Source organism: Leucoraja erinacea, chromosome 9 (assembly GCF_028641065.1).
Source record: "Leucoraja erinacea ecotype New England chromosome 9, Leri_hhj_1, whole genome shotgun sequence".
Lineage (NCBI taxonomy): Eukaryota > Metazoa > Chordata > Chondrichthyes > Rajiformes > Rajidae > Leucoraja > Leucoraja erinaceus.
Genome location: NC_073385.1, coordinates 61,449,484 through 61,472,422, shown reverse-complemented (window position 1 = coordinate 61,472,422; position 22,939 = coordinate 61,449,484). Strand labels below are relative to the sequence as shown.

Genomic DNA, 22,939 nt, shown 5'->3' with positions numbered 1-22,939 from the left:
CCGTTCCTGCTTTCTCCCCAGATCCCTTGATCCCATTATCCCGAAGAGCAAAATCTAACTCTCCTTGGAAAACATCCAGTGAATCGGCCTCCACTGCCTTCTGTGCAGAGAATTCCACAGATTCACAACCCTCTGGGTGGAAAGGTTTTTCCTCATCTCAGTCCAAAATGGCCGATCCCTTATTCTTAAACTGTGACCCCTGGTTCTGGACTTCCCCCAACATCAGGAACATGTTTCATGCTGTCTGTATTACACACCACTGCAATGCCAAGGGTGCAGCATTGGGACAGGCAATGTTGTAATAAATGTGGCTTCATCTACACTCTCAGGTAATGTCCAAAGAAGGCATGGTGCTGTTTGAAGAACATAAGATAAATTCTCCGTGAATTATTTGTCACTCAAAGTACTTTTGTCAGTCAAGTACATTAGCTGGGTCGTTAGCTTACTACTAACTGTGGGGGGGGAGGAACCGCAGATGCTGGTTTACACTGAAGATAGACACAAAATGCTGGAGTAACTCAGCGGGACAGGCAGCATCTCTGGAGAGAAGGAATGGGTGATGTTTTGGGTCGAGACCCTTCTCTAGACTGAGAGTCAGGATAGAGGGAGTCTCGAGATATGGAAGGGTATGGTGTGAAAATGACAGGTCACAGCAGATGCTGATGAGGAAATGTAGAAGCACAGATCCTTGTAAATTGCTGAGAGAACAGTTATCATCACAGTGGCTGTAGAAGTTTACAGGCTGTACCAAGGGTATGAAAGGTGCTGAATCTATCCGTTCTTTATTGCTGCAAGTCACAGCACTCGGGTTGATTGGTTCCAGACTTCCAACACTACAGCCACAACAGCGACCCTGGTGCCTCTACTCCGTGGTGCCTGTACTCACCAAGCTCTGGTTAAGTCTGCGGCTCTCAGAGAAGTCTGTTCATTTGACAGTAACATTGTAACATTTCCCTAACTTCAAGTATCCCCTGCATCCCCCCTCGCTCCATGCCTTCCCCACCCAAGTCGTCCCCGCTTCAAAGACGTCTTGTTGGGTCTCATTGTCTGTACTCGTTTTCACCCAGGCCACAGCCAACAATGACCGGTTTCATTTATCATCGTTACTTGTTTGCATATCTTTCATTCATTTGTTCTATATCTCTCTACATCACCGTCTACAGTGCATTCAGAAAGTATTCAGACCCCTTCACTTTTTCCATTTTGTTACATTACAGCCTTATTCTAAAATTGATTAAATTCTTTTTTTTTATCATCAATCTACATATAATACCCCATCATAAAAAAGCAGAAACAGGTGTCTAGAAATGTTTGCAAAGTAATTATAAAGAAATAACTGAAATATCACATTTACATAATAATTCAGACCCTTTCCTATGACACTCAAAATTGAGCTGGTCCATCCTGTTTCCATTGGTTATCCTTTGCAGTCTTGTAGCTTCTAGTCACTAAATAACTTTAGCCAGCAAATAGTATTTAACACCAAAATGGTAATGCAGTGGAGAATGGCACCTAAAGTAACAACTTACTACCGAGGTGGTAAATTCACAAAATACTGTGCAACAGGAATCCTACTGGATGTGTACATTTGGCAGACATAGAGAGTGTTCCACACTATATGGTAGCTAATACCAAGGCAAATAACATTGGAATATTATCTAAACAGGTGCATAAATACTGTAGGAGGTTGCATTGGCATTGGAAGTCACGGGCACAGCTACACTCGGAGTCTGCATGTGCACTCTTGATTTGTGTAAGTGCAAAGCTTGGTTCACCTTGAACCCACTGAAATGGCGTCAGTTAGGCAAAGTAAAATCACTTAACGATTCCCGCCATTGTCAATACCAGCTTCTCAGGTAACTAGGATGGACACTAAATGCTGGAGTAACTCAGTGGGGCAGGCAGCATCTCTGGAGAGAAGGAATGGGTGACGTTTCAGGTTGAGCTTCTTCATCCAGAGATTCTGCCTCTTCCGCTGAGTTACTCCAGAATTTTGTGTCTATCGTCGGTGTAAACACGCATGTGCAGCGCCTTCTTGCGCATCTCAGATCTCAGGGCAACTAGGGATGGGCAATAATCACTGACCCTCTAGGCGGCAACTCGAGTTGGGGAATAAATGAAAGTTGCAAAAGATGGGTGTAGATCCTGGATAAAAATTTACCAAGGTTGAACGAGAAATAAATTGGACCTGAGATTAAAACGACTTGCCGCTTCTTTAGACTATCAGCTATTTAGAGTTGCACCCTGCCTTTTCAAGGAGGGCAGTGCAAATTGAAATAATCTCAAAATAAATCTCTTGCTTTAGTTTGGTTTAGTTTAGTTTAGAGATACAGAGCGGAAACAGGCCCTTTGGCCCACTGAGTCTGCACTGACCAGCGATCCCCGCACATTAACACTATCCTGCACACATTAGGTACAATTTCCACTTATACCAAGCCAATTTACCTACAAACCTATACGTCTTTGGAGTGTGGGAGGAAACCGAAAATCTCGGAGAAAATCCATGCGGTCATGGGGTAAACGTACAAATTCCGCACAGACAGCACGTAGTAGAGATTGAAACCGGGTCTCTGGAGCTGTAAGCGCTGTAAGGCAACAACTACCACCTGCCGCCCTTGTTATTTCAAAGAAAATATGTTGGCTGGCAAAGGCAGGGAGTGGAAATGCAACATGCCTTGAAAACACAGCTCAACGATAAACTTAGTGGAATTATTGTCTCAACGATCTGAGTTGCTCTGAGATACATGCACATAAAGAACATATCAGTTGACTTCTATTTACACAGAGAATGAGGAGGTAATACAGATACTTCCTCCAACACCAAAAGCCCAGTGCAATCGCACAGTATACATTTACAATATGCATTAATGATTTAGATGAAGGGATTAAATGTAACATTAGCAAATTTGCAGATGACACAAAGCTGGGTGGCAGTCTGAACTGTGAAGAGGATGCTATGAGGATGCAGAGTGACTTGGACAGGTTGAGTGAGTGGGCAGGTGCATGGCAGATACAATTTAATGTAGATAAATGTGAGGTTATCCACTTTGGTGGTAAAAACAGGAAGGAAGATTATTATCTGAATGGTGTCAAGTCGGGAAAAGGGGAAGTACAATGAGATCTGGGGGTCCTTGTTCATCAGTCACTGAAGGTAAGCATGCAGGTACAGCAGGCAGTGAAGAAAGCAAATGGCATGTTGGCCTTCATAACAAGAGGCGTTGAGTATAGGAGCAAAGAGGTCCTTCTGCAGTAGTACAGGGCCCTAGTGATACTACACCTGGAGTATTGTGTGCAGTTTTGGTCTCCAAATTTGTGGGAGGACATTCTCGCTATTGAGGGAGTGCAGCATAGGTTCACAAGATTAATTCCTGGGATGACGGGACTGTCATATGTTGATAGATTGGAGCGACTGAGCATGAATATACTGGAATTTAGAAGGATGAGAGGAGATCTTATTGAAACATATAAGATTATTAAGGGATTGGACATGGTAGAAGGAGATGAGGAATTTTTTTTTTCATCCAGAGAGTTGAGAATCTGTGAAATTCTCTGCCTCGGAAAGCAGTGGGGGCCAATTCTCTGGGTGCTTTCAAGAGAGAGTTTGAGCTCTTAAAGATACCGGAATCAAGGGATATTGGAAGAAGGCAGGAACGGGGTACTGATTGTGAATGATCAGCCATGATCACAGTGAATGGCGATGCTGGCTTGAAGGGCTGAATGGCCTACTCCTGCACCTATTGTCTATTGTCACAGGCTCTTCTGTGCATTAAATCTTGAATAGCCAGTTCCAAACCAGTTGAATTCCTTCTCTGTTTGCATTTACAATGGTGCTGCTTGCTGGAGGCCTGGTATTTGTCTGAATCTTCTGCCTCTAATCAGGCCTGCAGGCTGCCTGTCTGATATTACTGCTGCACCATGTCCTCAGTCTCTTTGACCAACAGCACGTCCCCTGTGTGTCCCCTGAATGTTCCTGAGGAAGCTTTTCTACTCTTGGGAACTGAAGGAAAAAGAGGAAGGAAAATGTTTAAACTTCCACAAAAGAGAAAGTACTAAGTGAGTGAATGGAACTCAGACCTGGTGCCCCTTCCCCCGATTCTAAAAGAAACGACAGTGACAGTGATGCAGCAGGCAGAGCTCCAGCAGCCCAGGTTCAAACCTGACCTCTGGTGCCGTCCGAATGAAGTTTGCACATTTTCTATATGATCCCGTGAGCTTCCTCCGGCTTTCCATCCACATCCCAAGGATGTGCAGGTTGGTAGGGTAATTGGATGCCATATAGTGTGGAGTTGAGTGGTACACAGTGTGGGAGGAGTTGATGGGAGAATACATTGGGTTAGGGGGTAGAACAAGCATTAAGTTTAGTTTAAGGTAGACCAAAGTGCTGGAGAAACTCAGCGGGTGCGGCAGCATCTATGGAGCGAAGGAATAGACGATGTTTCAGGCCAAAACCCTTCTTCCACATTATCTCCTTTGCCATGTATCTGTACGCTTTTCACAGAACCTCAGTACACGTGATGATAAACTAAACTAAAAGTTGATAAAGGAGATAAAGTGGATAACATTTAGTGCAAGATAATGTCCAATAAAGTCCAGAGAGACTGGATGGTTTGGATCTGCATTCAATAGACGATAGGTACAGCAGTAGGCCATTCGGCCCTTCGAGCCAGCACTGCCATTCACTGTGATCATGGCTGATCATCCACAATCAGTACCCCGTTCCTGCCTATCCCCATATCCCTTGACTCTGCTATCTTTAAGAAGTCTATCTAACTCGCTCTAGAAAGCATCCAGAGAATTGGCCTCCACTGCCTTCTGAGGCAGTGAATTCCACAGATTCATAAATTTCTGGGTGACATTTTTTTTCCTCATCTCCGTTCTAAATGGCCTACCCCTATTTCTTAAACTGTGGCCCCTGGTTCTGGACTCCCCCAACATCGGGAACATATTTCCTGCCTCTAGCATGTCCAATCCCTTAATAATCTTATGTGTCTCAATATGATCCCCTCTCTTCCTTCTAAATTCCAGAGTATACGCTCCATTGCTTGGAGTTTAGAAGAATGAGAGAGGTGGCATTATTCAAACATGTAAGATCCTGAAGGAGTTGACAGGGTAGACGTTGAGATGTCTCCATTACTGGGAGAGCCATGGGCCAGTGTAAATCGCTACAAAATTAAAAGATGGGCATGTGAAACTGAAGTGTGGAAAAACGTCTGCTCTCAGATGGGTAGTGAAACTCTGGAATTCTGTGCAACTGAAAATGGTGGAGGCCAGATCATTAGATATGTTTAAGGTGGGGGTGGGGCAGGCGGGGTTAGTTACTCTTGCTTCTATCTTTTATCTTCTGTTCTTGGTGATAGAACAGGAAAGTAAAATCTAAGGGTTAGTTTAGTTTAGTTCAAGTCAAGTCAAGTCAAGTCAAGTTTATTTGTCACATACACATACGAGATGTGCAGTGAAATGAAAGTGGCAATGCTCGCGGACTTCTGTGCAAAAGACAAACAACAAAACAACCAAACAAATTATAAACTCAATCCTAACACACATATTCTGTTTAGAGATACAGCGCGGAAATACAAAAATACAGTTTAGAGATACAGCGCGGAAACAGGACCTTTGGTCCACTGAGTCTGCACTGACCAGCGATCCCTGCACATTGACACACAATGGGAACAATTTAACATTTATACCAGGCCAATTAACCAACCAACCTGTACGTCTTTGGAGTGTGGAAGGAAACCAAAGATCTCTGAGAAAACCCACACGGTCATGGGGAGAACGTACAAACTCTGTACAGACAGCACCCATAACCGGGATTGAACCCGGTGCTGGTGCTGTACGCCTGCAAGGCAGCAACTCTACCTCTGCGCCACCATGCCGACCAAAGGTGAAAGTGGCTTTGGATTACCAAGTTGATGAGTGGCAGAGAGAATAGGATGATGGTTGAAGGGAGTTTGCATAACTGGAGGACAGTATGGGGTGGATTTCTGTAGGACTTCTGCAAGAGACCCTTTGGTTGGTATGGTAATGGTATTGGTTTGTTATTGTCACGAGTGCCGAGCTACAGTGAAAGACTTTGTGCTCTATCCAGTCAAATCATACATCACAAATCATACCATGAAGCCATACACAATAACACCAGGTAGTGCAAAGAGAAAATTACCAGAGTACAGAATATAATGATGCAGCATTATTGAGTTACAATTAGAGAAAATACAGAGAAAAGTGCAAAGACTGCAGTGAAGAAGGTAGAGGGATGAGAGGTCCATATGTTAATCCTGGCTAAATCGGAGCAGCCATGACATTAAAATTGAGTTATGGGCTGGGCTTATGCATTGCTAGGCCATTTTGGTCAAGTTACATGTGCCTCTGCAGAGCTGAGACAAGCTGCTGAATGGTGCCAGCATGTCTGTGGCCCAGATACGAGCTGCAGAGAAAGAATGGGACATCTGCAGAAGTCTTACAATGAAGTGTGAAATGCATAGAGCTATTTAGGTCAATGCAAACCAGATATACATAGTGTAAATAATGTTGAGAAGCCTTACTTTGTTAGTTGTTGATTGGTTGAAATGTTAAGCTTTGGCTGGGTTGTCTGAATGCCAAGGCACATGTTGCATTATTCATCTATGTTAGCTTCCTTCTCGACGCGTTGCCAGATACAATGTATTACTTTTGAAGAAGGGTTTCGGCCCAAAACATTGCCTATTTCCTTCGCTCTATAGATGCTGCCTCACCCACTGAGTTTCTCCAGCACTTTTGTCTACCTTTGAATTTCCAGCATCTGCATTTCCTTCTTAAACAATGTATTAGTTACTATGTTATTGGGTTAGGGAACTGTCAATCATGTCCTGTAATCGCTATGTGTTTTTGGACTGTACAGAGACCACCCTAATGTAGTTCGGCCCCTCAAGGTTCGGGGACCTATAAAAGGCAGCCCCCACAAGGTCCTTTGTCGATCTTCTGGAAGGGACTGCATGACCTTTTGGAGTGTCTCTGCTTGCACGAGGCTAGAAGGGCTTGGCCAAGCAAATACAAGGATCGAATCTGCGGTGGTTAGGTATTGTAGAGGGGAACTTGTGTTGTGTTATCCAAAATAAAGTTTGGTTGCTCTAGTGCTTGATTTTATTGACAGAAACTAGACTGGGGGAGCTTAGAACGAGATATTTACACCTACAGTGGCCTGATGATAGTGGAGAAAGAAATCTTGAATTTGGTAGTAAATGCGTTCAGGCTTTTGTATCTTCTGTCCGTCGGGCGTGGAGAGAAGAAGGAATGAGCAGTGGGTAAATGGTCCTTGTTGGAGGGCAATGTTGGCTGCTTGTTGGAGGGCAATGTTGGCTGCTTGTTGGAGGGCAATGTTGGCTGCTTGTTGGAGGGCAATATTGGCTGCTCTCCTGTGGCAGCATGAAATGTAGATGGAGTCAATGGGGGGGGGAAGCTGGTTTGTGTGTTGGACTGGGTTACATCCACAACTCTGCAATTTCTTGCAGTCTTGAGCAGTACTGTTGCCAAGGTTCTGCAACCCCATACGATGCTTTCTACACTGCTTCTTCAGAGGTGTGTGAGAGTCATTGGTCCATCCTAAAAGCCCTGTCCCATGGTATGAGTTCATTCCAAGGGTTCTCCCGAGTTTGCTCTGATTCGAACTCGGAGATTTACGGTAATGGCCACTCGTCGGTACTTGTGGCTCTCGTGGACATTTTTCATCATGTTGAAAAATCTTCATGAGTCTTCCCGTGGTTACCTGCCGTTAGTGAGTCTTCCCGAGTACCTGCCGTTAGCGCTAAGAGACGTCCCCGAGCTCCGACATACCCTCTACGTTCATTCTCCGTGCTTACCACGAGTTTGATTTTTTTTTAACTCGGGATAGCTCTTGGAATGAACTCGTACCGTGGGACAGGGCTTTTAGTCTTCTGAGGATGTAGAGGCACTGGTGTGTTTTCTTGGCCTTAATTTCAACGTGATTGGTCCACATATGATAAATATACATAAATGTTGTAGATTTCGATGTCACAGCCATGATCCTAAGATTTGCGGTGTGGTTATTAGAAAGCCATGGGCACAAAATCCGCAAATCGTCATTGAAACGTACAGATTAGTGAAAGGCTTGGATAGAGTGGATATGGAATGGAGAGGATGCTTCCACTAGTGGGAGAGTCTAGAACTAGAGGTCATGGCCTCAGAATTAAAGGACGTTCCTTTAGGAAGGAGATGAGGAGGATTTTCTTTAGTCAGTGTGGTGAATCTGTGGGATTCTTTACCCCCATTGGACAGCCCATTGGTTTTAGCAGGAGTGCACTATCTTGCTTGCTGTAGGATCTTTGGTGCTGAGAGCTCTCTTATACCTGCATTAAGAGGGCAATTAAACACACTTGAGCAATTACAAACACCTGTGAAGCCACGTGTCCCAAACATTATGGTGCCCTGAAATGGGGGGTCTTTGTATAAACACAGCTGTAATTTCTACATGGTGAAACCAAAATGTATAAAAATGGCCTTTAATAAAATCTGACAATGTGCAGACTCCATGGAGGGGGGCGTGTCCGTTGATGTGCACTTTAACCACATGTTCTTTAACCAAATTTTCTATTACAAATTTCAAATTGTGGAGTACAGAGGCAAATAAATAAATGATGGGTCTTTGTCCCAAACATTATGGAGGGCACTGCATCTGATCTGCCTGGATAGCATGCAAAACAAAGCTTTTCCCTGCCTCTGTACACTTGACACTAATAACCCTAAAAACATTTGCTCTACTGACCCCGACACTTACCCACGGCTCCAGTCAGCTGGGAAGCTGCAGCTTTCTGGAATATAGTGGGGAGTGCTTTGATTTTAGACGATCTGAGAAGTGTTCTGAATGCCAAAAAGGACTCCAAAAGCTCAAATAGTTTGGCAAGCACACACACACACACAGACGATTTAGGAAGAATATTGCGCTGAGACCAGGTTTGAGTTTTGTACAAAATAACTTCCCTGTCAGCGTGAGTGGCAGGATTCTGGCCAATGGTTTGGTCTGGTACCTCAGCCCTGTTCTGTTCCAGCCTGTGATAGACACAGAAAGCTAGAGTAACTCAGTGGGTCAGACAGCATCTCTGGAGAAAAGGAATACATGATGCTTCCCGGAGGGTCAGCTTTTTGTGCCTATCTACAGTTTAAACCAGCATCTGCAGTTCCTTCCGACACACTCTTCCAGCCTGTGTTGGCTTGGCTCTGTCCACTGATTAGCAGTTTCTCGCTCTCACGTAGATGGCTGGCACCTTCCCACACCATGATAAATGTCAACATTGTGCGCCTCGCTCCTGCTGTGCTTCCTCCTTGCACCTGTTCCTTGGTCTTGCAGAGAATAATCCCCCCCCCACTTCCCTCTCGTGTACTCCGCGGCCTCCCATTCTGCTGCACTTTCCCACCCGACTGCTGGGGTGGGGTGAGGGGTGAAAGGTCAGATGTCGCCGCTGCCCTGCTCTCCCTTCTCACGGTGCTTGCTGTGTTTTCCCTGCGAGGCTCTTGTTCCGAGGTCCGGCATTCCCATGCTTTGTTCACTCCTCGCACCCAAACCGCCCTCCCCCCACACACCACCACCCCCCACCCCCCTCTCTCCTCCCCAAACAGGATTAAGGCGATCAATACGGGAATTGTTCGAGGCCGCAAGAGGCAGAAACAGGGCCGGGTTGAAGCATGAATGCCCTCACTCAATCATTGCCGGCTCCTGGTGGTGAATAGAAATACCTGCATAATGGCAGCGAGCCCCTTCAAAAGAGAGAGTGTCGATGCAGAGAAGGAGACGGCACTACGGGAAATGGGCGCTGCTGAATCAAGAATCTGGCCTCTCCTTAATCACCTTGAACTGCTGGGGGGGTGGGGACTGGGAAATGGGAGCACTTAAAGGAACAACAAATAAAATGCTCATTACTTTGGTTAAAGTGCAGTTGAGTTCCACTCCTACCAGCACTGTTAATTAAAAGAGCTTGAGAGCTGGCCTCCGAACGTCTCTGCGGATGTCTAATTGGCAATTAGGTTTAGCAGAGACAGGACAAGGGCAATTTCCCTGTGAAAAGAGGCCTGGCCGAACTGCTCTGCTGTTTCCCCAACCCCCACCCTTGCCCCAGTCTTCCGTTCATGACTGGGTTTCTGCACCGTATTGTCAGATCGCCTCCTTCTTTAGGGTGAAGGACAGTGACATAATGGAGAGAGCCAAGAACTGCCGCTTCATCAGCTTCCCATCGCTGACTAATCTCCCTGTTGTCTGCTCTCTCAATGCAGCATGCACTCCGCCCCTCCGCTCTGCCCCCTCCTCTCTGCCCCCTCCCTGATGCTTACTTTCATTTTACCTTTGAGCTGCCTGGACTGAGGTAGACTGATTTCCCCCCCAATCCTTTCCACTCGTCACTTTAATTTCATGTTTCATGTATCTTGTGTTTCATGACTGTTGGCAGACCAGTTTCCCTCCTGGGATAAATACATTTCTTTTGTATGGTATCGCATGGCGGAGGGTCGTTTGAGACGCGGAGGGTCGTTTGAGACACAGAGGAATCGTGGTTCTCAGTTCAGGTGTCAGACTCCCAGCCAGATGCAGTTTGTGAAGGGGGGGGGTGGGCGGGTTGGTGGAGGGGAGATGTGGGCCTGTGGCTACCATGGCAACCAACATCTGGACAACCCACCTTGCATCTAGATGGCCCGTCTCACAATTAAAGGACTGCAATGAGGAAGCACTCTGCATCAAAGATCCTATAGCAAGCAAGATAGATCACTCGACGAAAAAGACGTAGTGCGGTCATGGGCAGATTCATGGGTAATTTTCGGCCCCATTTCCGTAACCGGCTTCCGTCCTGGCACCAAAGATCCCGTAGCGGAGCAAAGATAACTAGTGCAGAGATGGAAGCCGGTTACGGAAACATCCTCGTAAAATTAAAACTTCTTTGGTAAAAATCTTCTCCCCATTTTCAGAATTATAATTTATTAACACAAACTGTTCCCCCGCAACGTTGATTATACTGCACGTCCAGTCGGGTCGGGTTACTGAAATGGATGAAAAAAAGGCCCACGTTCCGCTCCGTTGCGCTGTCCAAGGGGACGTTAAACCAGAGCTCAGACTGCTCCCTCTGGTTGACATCTTTGCCAGGGGAAAGTTGCAGCCGGAAACATTTGACAACACGACAGCGCAGCGGTAGAGTTGCTGCCTTACAGTTCTTGCAGCGCCAGGGACGCGGGTTCGATCCCGACTACAGGTGCTGTATGTATGGAATTTGTACATTCTCCCCGTGACCTGCGTAGGTTTTCTCTGAGATCTTCGGTTTCCTCCCACACTCCACAGACGACAGGTTTGTAGGTTAATTGGCTTAGTGTAAATGTAAATGTATATATAGATAGCTTTAATGTGCGGGGATAGCTGGTCGGTGCGGACTCGGTGGGCCGAAGGGCCTGTTTCCGCGCTGTATCTCTAAACTAAACTAGACGGGCTCCAGCTTCACACGGCAGCATTCAGTCCCAGTTATGAACAACCAACGCAGCGGCCCCTCTTGTAGCTCCCTTTATCTGTGGGGTAGAGTTGAGCGAATGGGGTTAATGAAACCCAGCAGTACTGGCTCCCTGACCAAGAAACAATCTCCTGACTTGTGTGCAGTGAATCGTAGGGAACTATTGTCTCTCACAGCCAGAGCTATTCTGCGTGGCTTTCTCTCCTTTCACCCCTGCCCCTCTGCTCAATATCAGCCGCTGACAGGGGAGTTCATCTGTGTCATTAAGCCTGAAGCAGGAACCTTGGCTAATTTTCCTCACAATGGCACGGTGATCAAAAAGACCATCCATTGCAACTGCCGCAATCCTGCCATGTTAAACCGTTGACAGAGGACTGGTCTCAAATCACATCCCAGAAATAGCAGCGACCTCTTTTGTTGCTGGACAGCCTCTCTTGTTTTAAGCTGTTCTGAGCTACGGATCATCCCGTTTGCAAAGTGCGGATGTGTCCGAGCTCTGGGAAGGGGAGTGAACTTGGACAGGCGTGAACTCGAGACCGGGACTGTCAGCTGCGGCCTTCCTCGCAAGCCAGAAGTGAAACAATAGAGGTGGCTTCCACAATCACCAAAACAACAAGGCTCATGCACTGTACACCGTCAAATTAACCCGTTGCTGGGTATCTGCCCAGAATTGTATTTCACCTACTTCTAGTGCACTAAAACATTGTTATATTTCATGCTTGTACCTGAAGTGGGTCTCCCTCAAAACCTAAACTGAAAGATAGTTGAGTTTAGTTTAGTTCAGTTGAGTTTATTGTCACATGTACCGAGGTACAGTGAAAAGCTTTTGTTGCATGCTAACCAGTCAGCGGAAAGACAATACATGATTACAATCGAGCCATTTACAGTTTACAGATACATTATAAGGGAATAACGTTTAGTGCAAGGTAAAGCCAGTAAAGTCCGATCTAGGATCGTCCGAGGATCACCAAAGAGGTAGATAGTAGTTCAGCACAGCTCTCTGGTTGTGGTAGGATGATTCAGTTGCCTGATAACAGCTGGGAAGAAACTGTCCCTGAATCTGGAGTTGTGCATTTTCACATTTCTATACCTTTTGCCTGATGGGTGAGGGGAGAAAAGGGACTAGTCCTTGATTATGCTGCTGGCCTCGCCGAGGCAGCGTGAGGTATAAATGGAGTCAATGGAAGGGAGGTTGGTTTGTGTGATAGTCTGGGCTGTGCCCACAATTCGCTGCAATTTCTTGAAGTTTTGGATGGAGCTGTTTCCAAACCAAACTGTGATGCATCTGGATAAAATGCTTTCAACGGCACATCTGTAGAAATAGCAAGCGCTTTATACCAGGGAAGAAGCAATAAAGCATGATGTACGGCTTCTGCCATTTAAGGCTTATTCCCCTGCCCACAAGAAAGGAGCAAATCACATGATGGATGCAATTAAAGAGGAGGTAGGGGGAGAGGGAGGTCCCAGATTCCAGAGAGGGATGTTGCAGTGTCATCAGTAATCTCATTTTTTTTTCTATAGAAACATAGAAAACATGAAAAAATAGGTGCAGTAGTAGCCATTCGGCCCTTCAAACCAGCACCGCCATTCAATATGATCATGGCTGATCATCTAAAATCAGTACCCCGTTCCTGATTTTTCCCCCATGTCCCTTGATTCCTTTAGCCCTAAGAGATAAATCTAACACTCTCTTGAAAACATCCTGTGAATTGGCCTCCACTGCCTTCTGTGGCAGAGAATTCCACAGATTCACAACTCTCTGGGTGACATTTTTTTTTTTTCTCATCTCAGTCCTAAATGGCCTACCCTTTATTCTTAAACTGTGACCCCTGGTTCTGGACTCCTCCCAACATCGGGACCATTTTTCCTGCATCTAACCTGTCCAATCCTTTAAGAATTTTATATGTTTCCATAAGATACCCTCTCATCCTTCTACATTCCAGTGAATATAAGCCCAGTTGACCCATTCTTTCATCATATGCCAGTTCTGCCATTCCTGGGAATTAACCTGGTGAACCTATGCTGCACCCCCCTCAATAGCAATAATGTCCTTCCTCAAATTAGGAGACCAAAATTGCACACAATAAAAAGTGTGGTCTCACCAGGGCCCTTTGCAACTGCAGTACGCCATCCTTGGTCCTAAACTCAAATCATCTCGCAATGAAGGCCAACATGCCTTTAGCTTTCTTCACTGCCTGCTGTACGTGCATGCTTACTTTCAGTGACTGATGTACAAGCACACACAGGTCTCGTTGCACTTTCCCTTTTAATCTGTTTCTATACAGGCTTGGAGGGAGGCTTGAGGAGGAGGGGTTACAACAAGGAGCCTGGCCAAGGTCATCATTAGAAGAGCCTTTCAACAAGTGACCTGTTTTGTCACCGTTGGGAGACACATCTAACACAGTAGAGGAGTGTTGGCGGAAATTTCATGACCGCACAAGGTATGTAAAGTTGAGCTGAGATCACTCAAAATATTGCATCTCCGTGCAGATAAAAATACACACATCAAGCACACACGCACACACATACACACACATGCACACACGCACACACATGCACACACAGAGCCAAGTATGCATACAGATATTCCATACACACTTGGTATTACAATATTTTACATCTTACAGTATTCCCCCCCACCCATAGCGCTCCTTTCAACGCCAACACTGGAGACTTGTCTCCAAAGGTACGATAATGAAAACATTCATCATCTCCATTTAAACAAAGGCAGCGAGGCGGGTGTGAGACAAGGCCTTCTCTCACGGGAGGGCTATCGTCGTGAGTGCAACATTTCCCCAAGTTGGAAGAAACGATCCCTCAAACGTCTTCTTCTTTCGTGTCCATCTTCCATGTTTCAAATGTTGACATCGCTGTCATCGCCCGTCCTGAAACGTACGCAAGCTTCCGGCGACAATCAGTGGGAGCCATCACTTGTTGCAATAGATGATGGTGGTAACAGAATTAGCTCAGCATACTTCCAGTTTCCAGTGTGGACGCTCCTGCTATGGGGTCACTCAAACATCAAGAGACCTACAAGTCACCTCACCAGCATTACAGATGCTACACTAAATCTCCCACACATAGTCACTGGCAATATTTCACTGCAATTACTGCATCTGCACACTCCATAATGTTTCTGTGACTCACATAGGACTCATGGATTTGGATCTTGAGGAGATCAATGGCATTTTCCAGCAGTTTCAGAGGAAATTTAGTTACTTTTTTCCAATATACAAAATGGGAGGTGACAATTATTACACTGTGTATAATGGGTGAAAGTAGTTGGCACAGATTGTGGTAATCAATGGGAAACCACAGTCTGTACAGGTTTATTGTTTCAATGGAAGATTGTGGTATGTTCAGATTATTTTAGTCTTGGAAGACCAGTTAGTACATGTGTGGGAAGGAACTGCAGATGTTGGTTTACACCGAAGATAGACACAAAATGCTGGAGTAACTCACTGGGACAGGCAACATCTCTGGAGAGAAGGAATGGGCGACCTTTCAGGTCGAGAAGAAGGGTCTCAACCCAACACGTCACCCATTCCTTCTTTCCGTAGATGCCGCCTGTTCCGCTGAGTTACTCCAGCAATTTTTTTGTCCATCACCAGTTAGCACATATTTTTTAATGGAAAATGGATTGCACATGGCAAAGTGCTTAAATGGTCGGCAGTGCATAGATTTGAGGTAACAGAAAGCAAGTTAGCACTAGTGTTGTCTTCAATGGGAGACTGCAGTTAGTTCAAGGCATTGTGTTGATGGGAACTTGTGATAAGTACAGAGTACTGTGCATCTGTGAGCCACTTGTTAGTACAGGGTACTGTGGGAATGGGATACTAGTTTGTACTGTGTGTTGTGTTAAATGGGAGGCTGCAATTAGAACATTATTTTAATGGAAGACTTTGTTTAGTGCACAGTATTATGATAATTGAGAGATTGTAGTTAACAGTGCTGCATGGTAAATAACAGCCTGTAAAGTACAGGGTATCGCGGTGAATGGAAAACATTGTGTAAATGGTAGGTGTAGGATGGAACTGCAGATGCTGGCTTACACCGGAGATAGACACAAAATGCTGGGGTAACTCAGCGGGACAGGCAGCCATTCCTTCTAAATCTGAAGAAGGGGCCTGACCCAAAAAGTCACCCCTTTCGTCTAAGTCTGAAGAAGAGACTCGACCCAAAATGTCACCCATTCCTCTCTCCAGAGAAGCTGCCTGTCCCGCTGAGTTACTCCAGCATTTTGTGTCTGTCTTCGGTGTTAAATGGAAGGCTAGTACAAGGATTGTGTTAAACGAGAGAACATTTAGAATAGATATTGTGAAACAGGAGGGACTGTAGTCAGAGATTGTAGTTAATATTGAGTGAAGTGAGACTTTTCTCTTTCCCTTCAAGGTTTGGGAATAGCTCCATCCCAGACCACAAGGAATTGCAGAGAATCGTGGACGCAGCCCAGACCATCACATAATCCAATCTCCCTTCTATTGACTCCATCTATGCCTCGTGCTGCCTCGGCAAAGCCAGCAGCATAATCAAGGACGAGTTGCACCCTGGCCACTCCCTCTTCCCCCTTCTCCCATCAGGCAAAAGGTACAGAAGTGTGAAAACACACACCTCCAGATTCAGGTGCAGTTTCTTCCCAGCTGTTATCAGGCAACTGAATCATCCTACCACAACCAGAGAGCAGTGCTGAACTACCATCTACCTCATTGGTGACCCTCGGACTATCCATGATTGGACTTTACTTGTCACTCAATGTCATTCCTTTATCATGTATCTGTACAGTGTAAATGGCTCGATTGCAATCATGCATTGTCTTTCTGCTGACTGGTTAGCACGCAACAAAAGCTTTTCACTGTACCTCGGTATATGTGACAATAAACTAAACTGAAGATATCCGTAAGTTGCAGCCTCAACACCATTGAATTGCACTGCTTTATTCACCTACTCTGTGTCGAGCAGAGTTTTAAAACATAGAGTCTGTCAGCACAGTGTCCAAGTGGCCAGTCTTCATCTACATATGATGCATTATTGTGCAGGTTTTTACTGTCGAACCAAACTGAGCCTTGCCCTATGGGAGCGACTGGATGGTGACATTAAACATACTCTGGCTGATTCCTTTTCCAATCTCAGACTGCAGTTACCAACTGGTCCTTCCTGATAGGAGCATCAATTGAGATCAACTATCTCAGCCTGTATTCCAACTGTTCTTCTTGTCCACATCATCAGGTCATGCGATAGGAGCAGAATTAGGCCATTCGGCCCATCCAGTCTACTCCGACATTCAATCATGGCTGATCACGTGCATCCGTGCTACATCAGGTGATGACTCCGGTTTGGGGCCCATTTGATGTTACGGACAGAGTAAAAAGTGGACTAGCTTGTCCAGGGAGTACCCAGGTTGCTGAGAATTATCCGCAACCCCAACTCAGTTAGAGGTGAAGAAACCAAGTGCAGAAGAGGATCCCGGAAACTGAGGGAAGAGCAAGCGGGGCCGGTAGAGTGGCCATCAGTTGGCCTCAGTGAGTGAGTGAGTGAGTGAGTGTGTGAGTGTGTGAGTGTGTGTGAGTGAGTGAGTGTGTGAGTGAGTGTGTGTGAGTGAGTGTGTGTGTGTGTGAGTGAGTGTGTGAGTGAGTGAGTGAGTGTGTGTGAGAGAGTGAGTGAGTGAGTGAGTGTGTGTGTGTGTGAGTGAGTGTGAGTGTGTGTGTGAGTGAGTGAGTGAGACGGCTCAGTGCTCCCAGCTCTGCATGACCCTGCTGTCAACAACCCCCCCCCCTCCCCCGACCTGTTGTGGCTGGGGAGGGAGAGAACTGCCCCGTTATCACCAGCAGAACATGCCTGGAGTCCCATAGCATCTGGCAGATCAACAGTCACCCATCCCATCGCTCTCCCAAAGTCTTGTATATATGAGGCGTTTGTAACTGTGCATGATATTGGTTGCGCTCCGGTTTACTTTAGATTAGTTTAGTTTGACATCATGGAAACAGGCCATTCGGCCCATCGAGTCCACATCGACCATTGATGACCCATACACTAGATCTACATTGACCCACATTCGCATCCTACACACTCTGGGCAATTTACAGAGGCTAATTAACCTACAAACCTGCACGTCTTTGTGATGTGAGAGGAAACCGAAGATCTTGGAGAAAACCAACTCGGGGAGAACGTGCAAACCCCCCACAGACTCTGTAGCAAACCACCACCACATCGCCAACCATGGTGCGGCAAGGTGGCGCAATGGTAGAGTTGCTGCTTTACAGCGCTTGCAGCGCCAGTGACCCGGGTTCGATCCCGACAAAGGTGCTGTCTGTGCGGAGTTTGTACGTCCTCCCCGTGACGTGGGTTTCCTCCGAGATCTTCGGTTTCCTCCCACACTCCAAAGACGTGCAGGATTGTAGGTTAATTGGTTTGGTATAAATGTAAATTGTCCCCAGTGTGTGTGTGGGATAGTGTTAGTGTGCGGGGATCGCTGGTCGGTGCGGACTCGGTGGGCCGAAGGGACTGTTTCTCTAAACTAAAAAAAAACTGAAAAACTTAAACTAAACATGTAACCTCCTAGACTTATGTTAACACTTTCAACAATTGGATTCCACAACTCCCCAGTTAAATCTCCCTCTCAGCCACTGCACTGGAATTGCCCTTGTCAGAGTACAGTGATACCACAACGTCAATGCTTTAAAGATTACTTCACTGGTTCTTGAGCATATGATGCTTCGGGGTTTACAGAAGAGCCACTTTATTATCTGTTTCGGTAGAAGAAACCCGAGGCAGTTCGCAAGAACAGAGAACACTGTCAGAAACGGCAAGCAATGCTCGCCGCATATTGTAAGTTCAGAGGTCAGTCATGTTAATGTCCATAGTGTGTTGGCAGTGCAACGGTTCATGTACTTGGCTATCAATCCTGAGACCTGGATTAACTATCCAGATTCAGCAGTACTAATCCCATATGTTCCTTCATACTTCCTTCATACACAATACTAATCCTATGTTGGGTCTTGAATCTAAACACAGGTATTCACAATGGAACATAGAAACATAGAAAATAGGTGCAGGAGTAGGCCATTCGGCCTTTTGAGCCAGAACCACCATTCAATATGATCATGGCTGATCATCCAGAATCAGTACCCCGTTCCTGCCTTCCCCCCCATATCCCTTGATTCCGAAAAGTTAGCTTCAGTAATGGAGTCCAGGGGGCAAATGGATTGCCTTAAGAACATACCTGGTGCCTTATGCCACCTGCTGAAGGATACTTGTCACCATTCTTCGGCCTAGCCTACAGGTCACCCCAGCCCCCAGGAAAGGGCCAGACTCTTAACTGCCCTCTGAAATGGAACAGCAAATCCTTCAAAGGGTATAGAGAAGATTTAACAGGATGTTGCCAGGACTCAAGGGCCTGAACTGCAGGGAGAGGTTGAGCAGGCTGGGACTTTATTCCTTTTGAGTGCATGAGGATGAGGGGTGATTTGATAGAGGTGTAAAAAATCATGAGAGGAATAGATTGGGTAGGCACACACGGTCTCTTGCCCAGAGTAGGGGAATCGAGGACCAGACATAGGTTTTAAGGTGAGGGGGGAAAGATTGAATAGGAACCCGAGGGACAATTTTTTCACACTAAGGGTGGTGGGTGTATGGAACGAGCTGCCGGAGAGGGTAGTTGAGGAAGGTACTATCACAATGTTTAAGAAACATTAGGCAGGTACATGGACAGGAGGCACCTAGATGGGCAAGGACACACAGGCACACGGGAACATCATCAACTCACAGTTGCCCACCAAGCCACACACCATTCTAGCTTGAAAATGTATCGTCATAGGTCAGAATCCTCATTAGTGGGCCTACACCTTGGAACTCCCTTCCCAGCAGCTCCTTTGAAATATTTTCAGCAGAAGGCTCGAGGCAGCTCACCACAACTTTCTCACGGCTAATGCCAGCGGCACTCAGATCCTGACAGTCACGCTGGCCTAGTGGAAAATGAATGCATAACTGCAGGGCAGCGCCGGGACACAGCTCGTGAAGCTGCTGCTTCCCCACTCCAGCGACCCATGTTCAATCTTACCCTCTGGTGATTTCTGCAAGCAGTGGGTGCTCCGGTTTGCCCCCACGTCGCAAAGATGTGTGGGTTGGTAAATTGGGTGGCAGGGGAATTGGTCATAAGGTCATAAGTGACAGGAGCAGAATTAGGCCATTTGGTCCATCAAGTCCACTCCACCATTCAATCATGGCTGATCTATCTCTCCCTCCTAAAGGGCCTGTCCCACTTGGGCGACCTAATCCACGAGTTCTGGCGAGTTTGCCCTCGACTCGTACTCACAGCATGGTCGACACGAGGTGGTAGGGGGTCTTCGTAACTCTCCTTCATGCTCGAGAGTGGTCTCCGCGTACTCGAGGCCTCAGCTAGGTCGCGGCGTTTTTTTCAATATGTTAAAAAATGCCCGCGAGTAAAAAAAAAGGTCGCCATGGAAAAAATCGATACTTTTTTTACTCGTAGGTTTTTAGTAGTAGTAGGTCGGCATGTTAGTCGTAGGTAATCGAGGGTAGTCGAAGGTAGTTGAAGGTAGTCGTAGATAGTCTTCATCATAGTCGGAGGGAGGTCGAAGGAGGTTGTCTTCACTCTCCACTATTCAGTGTCCAATTTTCCCAAAGTTAGTCGTAACTAGTCGTAGCTGGTCTTCTACATAGTCGAAGGAGGTCTTCAACATGTCATTTTTTAAAACTCTTCTAAACTCGCCAAATAGGTCGCCCAAGTGGGACAGCCCCTTAACCCCATTCTCCTGCCTTCTCCGCATAACCCCTGGCACCCGTGGTAATCAAGAACCTATCGAGTTCTGCCTTAAAAATATCCATTGACTTGGCCTCCACGGATTCACCACCCTCTGACTAAAGAAATTGCTCCTCATCTCCTTCCTAAAGGACTGTCCTTTAATTCTGAGGATATGACCTCTAGTCCTAGACTCTCCCACTAGTGGAAATATCCTCTCCACATCCACTCTATCCAATTGGGGGGGAGGGGAATGCGAGAGGAAAAGGATGTGCTTGTAGTAGGATTTATGGAGCTGGGTGCCTGCTGGTCGGCGTGATGGGATCGTTGGACTTGTTTTCAGGCTGCAAAACGATGCCATGACTCTCTGAAATGTTCTGATCGAACTGATAAAGGCTGAATTCGGGATGCACAAGGTGAATTTGCTCCGTTTAAAATCTCTGCAAATAGCAAATGACTGGATTTCTGGTCAACCTCTTGTTTCCCGAAAGCATCCGCCACAGTGGGAAACAGAGAGGTGATCTTTATCCATTGTTAAGCTCACAAGCAAAAGAGAAATGCTTCAGCTTAAACGGAAGAGCAATCAGAGAGAGAACTGCATCAATCGACTCCCAATGGCTGTTGACAGCTTACCTCAGCGAAGCCCTTTTCAACAAAAGCAAAGTAAAGGCTATTCACGGGTGCAATCAGAAACGCTGATCATTTAACAAGCAGTTTGGGCTCCGCAGTGACTGGGAGTGACTTCATCAAACACGTACACTTTGTAGAAAGCGCTCATCAGCCGGTTTCCCTGAGCAGCAAGGTTTAGTTTAAAGATACAGCACGGAAACAGGCCCTTTGGCCCACCGAGTCCGCACTGACCAGCGATCCTCGCACATTAACACTACCCTACACACACGAGGGACAATTTACAGCTTTTACCAAAGCTAAATAACCTACAAACCTATAAGTGTTTGGAGTGTGGGAGGAAATCGGAGCACCCGGAGAAAACCCAAGCAGGTCACAGGGAGAACGTACAAACTCCACAAAGACAGCATCTGTAGTCAGGATCAAACCCGGTTCTCTGGCGCTGTGAGGCAGCAGCTCTACCGCTGGGCCACCATGCCGCACACAAGGGTTTGTAGATCAGCCAGGTTTCGCAGCTTCCAAGCCACTGAATCCAGCTGGAAAATGGGAAGGAGGAAGAGAGGGATTCCTGATGGAAAGCCTGAACTAGTTGCAGCTACAAGTGTAGGAAGGAACTGCAGATGCGGGTTTAAACCGAAGATAGACACAAAAAGCTGGAGTAATTCAGCGGGACAGGCAGCATCTCTGGAGAGAAGGAATGGGTGAATCTCTCCATGGAGGCTGAGTTACTCTGGCTTTTTGTGTCTATCTTCAGTTGCAGCCACAATATGTCCACCAAACATTCAGCCTCAGCTGGAGTTCTTAATCCCTCTCGAATTTCCAAGAATGAAGGATTAATTTCTCACTCGCAGGTGAAAAACCATAGCTTAAAATTTGTTTTAAAAAGCAATCTTTACCATTTTGAGGTATGAGGGACAGGGACTATCACCATCTCTACGTTTCTCTACGCACCATTCTAACTTAAAAACCTTATTATTTCTAGGAAGAAAAATCAATTATTGAAAAGAAAACGATCTGCAAAAAAGTGTCTTGAACAAAATAAGCAATCTAGTGATGAATGTCCAGCAGTGAATCACCAAGGAATTGCCCGTAATGGAGTGTTTCAGTGGCGAGGGGAAACTGAATAGGCTGGGTTAGTTATTTTTTGGTATAGAGGTGGCTGAAGGGGTGACCTGACTTGGGTATACAATAGTCTGATGGGCGTTATTAAGGTCGACACTGAGAAACATTTTCCCTTCACATAAATATGGAGACCAACCCTTATCTCAGCCAGGCGGCATGATCCTGACTACGGGTGCTGTCTGTATGGAGTTTGTACGTTCTCCCCGTGACCTGCGTGGGTTGTCTCTGAGATCTTCGGTTTCCTCCTACATTCCAAAGGTTTACAGAGAGGTGAATTGGCTTGGTATCAGTGTAAATTGTCCCCAGTATGTGTAGGGTTGTGTTAGTGTGCGAGGATCGCTGGTCGGCACGGACTCGCTGGGCCGAAGCGCCTGTTTTCGAGCTGTATCTGTGAACTAAAATTAACTAAACTAAACCAAAAGAGTTTTAAACTAGGGGCCGTAAATTGAAGGTAAGCACAAGAGAGTAATGAGAGGAAATTTTTTCTCACCCAGAGGATGGTGTGATTTCAGAACACACTGCATTGAGTAGGTGGTAGAGGCAAAGACTGCAACATCTAAGAAGTAACTGAATGAGCACTTGAATTGCCATGGAAAAGAAGGCTTTCCACCTAGTGCTGGTAAAAGGGATTAGTTCGTGGGATTAATGGGTACATACAGTTGGCATTGACATGGTGGATGTATTGCCTGCTTCTGTGCTGCATGACTCTATGAATGCATCTAACTGGAGCTGGTGATCTTAGGGAAGACATCATTTATTGTGGAGATTTGCTATCATCAGTGGAACTCTTGCCTGAACTCACCAATAAGCAGCAAGACCTCGCCTGGCTAGCAGCGAGAGCGGCCCTCCCAGTCAGATCCTTCCTGCACCATCAGAGTTTTACTACTGATGCACGCTGCCCTTTGGGACGGCCACTCTGGAGAGGAGATGGTTGCCCACCTCTTCACAGGGTAAGGTA

The 22,939-nt window shown here is 46.2% G+C and overlaps 1 protein-coding gene and 1 long non-coding RNA gene across 2 annotated transcripts in view; one reads left to right on the top strand and one right to left on the bottom strand.

Moving 5' to 3' along the window:
* The window catches only part of rad51b (RAD51 paralog B), a 569,504-nt gene that overhangs the window by 91,915 nt on the left and 454,650 nt on the right, over nucleotides 1-22,939 (bottom strand). The gene's annotated exons all lie outside the window — the stretch shown is intronic.
* Nucleotides 10,669-17,094, top strand: LOC129700469 (uncharacterized). The gene is made up of 3 exons (XR_008724065.1): nucleotides 10,669-11,318; nucleotides 13,760-13,915; nucleotides 15,867-17,094. It is a non-coding gene; the product is annotated as an uncharacterized LOC129700469 (long non-coding RNA).